Source organism: Varanus komodoensis, unplaced genomic scaffold (assembly GCF_004798865.1).
Source record: "Varanus komodoensis strain SLA01 unplaced genomic scaffold, ASM479886v1 scaffold64, whole genome shotgun sequence".
Lineage (NCBI taxonomy): Eukaryota > Metazoa > Chordata > Lepidosauria > Squamata > Varanidae > Varanus > Varanus komodoensis.
In genome coordinates, this window is record NW_025336273.1 from 4,178,295 (window position 1) to 4,183,655 (window position 5,361).

Here is a 5,361-nt window from a genome sequence, read left to right on the forward strand (position 1 = left end):
TTAGTGGGGAATCGTCGGGATGGCGGCCAGTGACAAGTGGGGTCCCCTGGGGCTCTGTCTTGGGGCTGATCCTGCTTAATCTTTTCATTAACGACATGGAAGAAGGGGTGAACAGTCTGCTGATCAAATTCGCAGACGACACTAAAACTGGAGCAGTGGCCACAACTGAGGAGCAGGTACTCCAGATCCAAAAGGATCTGGACAGACTATGGAGGTGGGCAGGAGACAACAGGATGGCGTTCAAGGTGGATAAGTTCAAGGTCTTGCACTTGGGGCACAGGAATGGGTGTCATAAGTACAGGTTAGGTGATAAGTGGCTGGAGAGCAGCACTTGTGGAAGGGACCTCGGGGGTGCTGGTCGACTGCAGGCTGAACGTGAGCTAGCCGTGTGATGTGGTGGCCAAGAGGGCGAACGCCACCCTTGCGTGCTGCCTGATGGGGCGTCCACCACCTCAGCCTTGTCTTCCACCCTTGCCTTTGGTGGACGGTCCGAGAGAGGTGGGCAGGCCTCAGCACCGGATCGCCCTGGTGGGTCACCTGCATCATGGGCGAGGGGCTGCGGAGGGGGCAGGGTAGGCCCGCATGGGCCACCCGTCCCTCCGCATGGTCCCCTGCAGCCCATGAAGGCCGGACTCGTCTCTGAAATCCCGCTCCAAGTGGCGGCGTGTGGTCGCGACCGGCCCTCCCTTTCGGCTCCAGCTCGAGGCCCGGCATTTCGACCCCCCCCCCCGCAGTTTCTCCCCTTCGCCCCCCGCCCCCACCGAGGGGCTCCATCCCCCGTTGCAGGGCAGTGTGCAGCCGAGACCGGGGCCTCGCCTCGGCCATTCCGCCTGGGGGGCCCCGGGGCCTCGCCTCGGCCATTCCGCCTGGGGGGGCCCGGCGAGCGGGAGAGCCGTGGCACCGCCGGCTTCCCGGGGACACGGCCCGCGCCTCCCGGCGCCCGGGGGCGCATCTGCCCCGACCCCCGTCAGCCCCAGGCCCCGCGCTCGGGCCGCTCCTCGGGGCGAGCAGCCCCAGCCCCCTGACCGCTTCCGGGGCCCCGCTCCGCACTCGGCGGGGCGCTGCGGCGACGGGCGCAAAGAGCGCGGCGCGGGCCCCCCGGAGAAGCTGCGCCCCCTCCCGGAGCTGCGGGCCCCGCGGGCTCGTCCCCCCAGCGGCGCGGCCCGTCGGCAGCGTCAGCGCGCCGCGCCGCTTTCGCTTTCGCTTCCCGCGGAGCCCGGGGCGCGCCGGACGCGCCGGAGGCTCCCCGCTCGAGCGGACCCCGCCGGGGCGGCCCGCGGGACATGCGCGCCTGGGTGCGGGACTTTTTCGGGCACGCGGAGCCCCCCTCGCCGGACGGCGCCTCGGCCGCCGCTGCGCAGGTGAGCGGGACGGGGGGCCGCTCTCGGCGGGAGGAGGCGCCGGGGCGCCGGCCCTGGGGGATGCGCGAGGGCCCCTGAGCCTGTGCAGAGGGAGCCGCTCCGCTCCCCGCCGTGCCCTTCTGCCCCCATCGGCCCCCGCCAGCACGGCCGGCCCCGGGGACGCGGGGCTGCCTCCCGAGCAGCGGGCGGGGGGGGGGCGGACTGGCGCGCTCTGCGGGGATGGCGCGGGGACTGCGGGGATGGCGCGCCCGCCCGAGCTCTGGTGTTCCGCGCCGGGGACCCCGAAATAAAAGCCCCCCCCCCGCCCTGCGCGGCCCCTGCAGTCTCGAGGCGATGGCTCCCCGCCTGGATTCGGTCCGTCCCCGGTCTGCCGCTGCCTCCCGCTTCCCCGGCGCGATGGTCTCCTCCGAGGAGCCTTGCCCTCGTGGTGCGCCCAAGCCCAGCTTCGTCCTTCCACTTCCAGGGAAGGCTCTGGCTGGAGCTGCTCCAGGGCCCACGTGCTCGCCTTTCGCTCTCCCTCAGCCCCACGCCTGCGATGCCCAGCCCCACGCTCGGCCGGGCTCTTGCTGCCCCACGGGGAGGCCCTGCCGGTGCTCCTGGTCGGCACGGCTGCTGTCAGGCAGGGCCTGCTGCATGCGCAAGCTGCTGGTCGGGGCAGGCTCCGTCTCGCGTCCCCCGTGCCCAGCCCTGTCCTGCCCTGCCTGGTAGAGGCTCTCCCGGGTTTGGGAGGGTCTAGAAACAGAGAAACAGAGCCTATCCAGCCTATCCTTGAAGACCCGCACCGATGGGGCTTCACTCACCTCCCGGGGAAGCCCATGCCACACCCTGGGGGTCCTAACCATCACGAAGTGCTTCCTGGCACCCAAGCTGAACCCTGATTCCCTGAGCTTCGCTCCATCGCTGGCCAGAGCCAAACCCGGGGCCACGGCATCCAAAGCTTTTGCTCTGCCACACGGCCGAGGCCATCCAGGCACAGGGAGCAGGGCAGACGAGGCCCTCGGGGGCCACGAGGAGGCCAAGCCCCCGAAAGCAAGTGGAGGCAATTCTGGGACCTTTTCGGGATGCGGTTCGGGAGCCTTCAGGTGTGGGGAGCAGCCTGAGAGCGGGCGGGTGAGGAAGGCCCTGGCACGGTGCCCTCGCCCGAGAGGTGGGCCGCCGACTCCTGCACTAGGGTCGGCCTGGTGGTGAGCGAGCCAGCCTGCCGAACGGCTGGGGAAACCGGCGGCCTCGCCTCCGCCCCGGATCCGCCGAGTAGCCAAGGCAAACCCACGCAAGCGCAGCCCCAAGCTCAGCGGGGCTCGTTCCCGGGGAAGTGGGCTTCATCGGACCGCAGCTCCTGCTTCCCGGTCGCCGCCTGGAAATCGCCAAATGGGCCTCCCTCACAGGGACTTTGTAAGAAGAGATGCCGCAAAGTTGGAAGAGCTCACAGTGGTGCAGCGCACGTTCGAATCACGTGCGCCTTGGAAGAAGCGTGGGGCACAAGCCAGGCAGGGCAGCGCTTTCGGGATGAACAGTGCCGTTAAGGTGCCAGCTGCACACGAGTGGAAGCCTCGCCAGGCCCAGCATCCCCGGTGGATCGGGCCCGTAAGGCTGGCTCTCTGGGGCACTTGGTCCGTGCTGCATTTCGGAAGCCGTGTCTCTGTTCACAGGCTGTGCAGCCGGACGCGGCCGAGTGCAGACTGCCGGACATGGCCGAGAGCAGACTGCCAGATGCGGCCGAGCGCAGACTGCCGGACGCGGCCGAGCGCAGACTGCCGGANGACCAACCATCCTCCACCTGAAATGGAGCAGCAGTCTGACAATCCCTTGGTACTGGATGCCTTCTCCAGGGACCATCCTGTAGAAGGACTGGGACTGACTTTTTTCCTGCAGAACCTGTGAAGTGAAAGCATAAGTGACCTGGGAAAGAAAAGGAATGGAAAAGTGCACTGTTTTATTTCAGATCAAAATAAATATTCCTCATTTCACGAGATCTAACCACACAAAATTTAATTATAAATAAGAGGCGTGATTTGAAAGGAGCCAATACTGAATATTTTTTGAAAAAAAAAACCTGTTTAAGCATCATAAGATAACACTGAAAAATGGATGTCATGAGTAACCTGAGCTTGTCCAGACCTTTCCTCATGGAATTAATTATCTGTCTCTTCATCAAACTAATTCAAGTAGATTTAACTGGTGGAATTTGTCAAACAATGAATGTCACAACCCATTCCTGGAATCATTGAGTCCTCTTTCCCTTCCATATTGTATGCATGGACAAGAGAAGAAAACTTTCCTAAATCTGAATGATTGTCCCTGAAATACAGTATTTCAGTGGGATAGAAAGGCTTGTTAAAGAGTACAAGAAGGGTCCATCTCGTGGGGCCAAGAAAGCTGTAAGCCTTTTCATCCATGGATTGATAAGCATTTTTCCTGGGAAGGATATCATGCATGCTAATTCTTTGCCTTCTCTAAAGGGCACCTCATTGTACTTCCCCAAGCTTCCCACCTGTGGAATTTTGTAGATGGCCAAGATGTTGTGAAGCTGCATGGAGCTGTGGGAGTCAGATTCTTCAAGGACAGCCAGCAGATGTTTTCGCCTGCCACACCGGTAGTTGGGAATATGGGACTGACTGGTGGAGAGCAGGTATATGGCTGCATCTGATATCAGTCTAACATCGTCACTACTGTCATAGGTGCAGTAGACCAGAGTGATGTTGGGCAAGAAGCCCATTCCCTGCATCCTTCATTTTTTCCCCTTTCAGGTATCATTAGCCATCTCATCCTGCTTGGCGGGTTTCCGAAAGCTCAACATGGTCCCAACCAAAAGCAAGAGCCCAACTTCCCTTCCTACAGAATTGCTGGTGGGATTATTTTGGGTGTGAAAGGTTATTTCCCACCAAGATCACATCCATACCCCTTTGCAAGACACCTGCTGCACAGGTGCATCACCTTGGGCAGGAGCAAAGCAAGTGCAGTCAATCACATGAAAAAGGAAATCAAAGGCAGAAGAGTGCAGACGCAAGACATTTCATTCTAGGGCCCAGAGCCATCACATTACCTGTGAGTTGCCCAAGGCCATTCTGCCCATGAGTTTCCTGGCTGGGTATTCATGTGAAAGAAGCTGAATGGAGGAAAAGACTCTGGATTGGAAGGCAGTGTGAGCTGTGCTGCCTGGCTGCACATGGCACTTTTTATTTTATTTTATTTTATTTTATTTTATTTTATTTTATTTTATTTATTTATTTATTTATTTATTTATTTATAGAATTTGTATGCCATCCAATTACTAACATCTCTGCATGGCTAACAGCATAAATAAATTGACGACCCACTCTGGCTGCAAGTTAATAAAATATAGTGATACAATTCAATGTTGAAACATATTAAAATATTGATTTTATAAAAAGTTATTAACTTGGTGCCAAAAAACATTTAATGATGGCACCAGGTGGACTCGATCTTATCAAGTGGACTATGTTAATGACTTACTCAAAATTTTCATGTGAGGCAGATTTCTTAAATGTGTGTGGTAGAAACCGGACTCCTAACACAAATATGTTGGGACCAAAGACGTAGTCTCCTGGCCAATAATAATTCTGTGGGTGCAGCTCATTCCTGTGCCAGCTCCACGGGCATTTGCCCTCCAGCCAACCACAGGAGGCCTCTGGGAGCAGCAGCAGCAACAGCAGTAGGAAGAGTGCGATCCTGGGTGCACTGGACACGGCCACCATCCTGCTCCTTTCAAAAAAGGATTGGAAAAATTAGAAGAATGCTTGGTGAAGGCTTCCCAAGGCTTCAGCTGAAGGGAATGAGAAGAGGTGCCCTGCCCAGAGGATTCCTCCCCTGCCCCCAGCCTCTCCTGAGCTCTGAGTGGGACACTATCTGATGTGCCTCCCTCTTACACCTGGGTGCATGGCACACCACAGCCTGCTCTTCAATCTCATGGTTGCATCACGCAGTTCAGGATTGTCTTGGAGGAGGTGACCCCTTGAGATTTTGCAAGAAGACTAGAAAT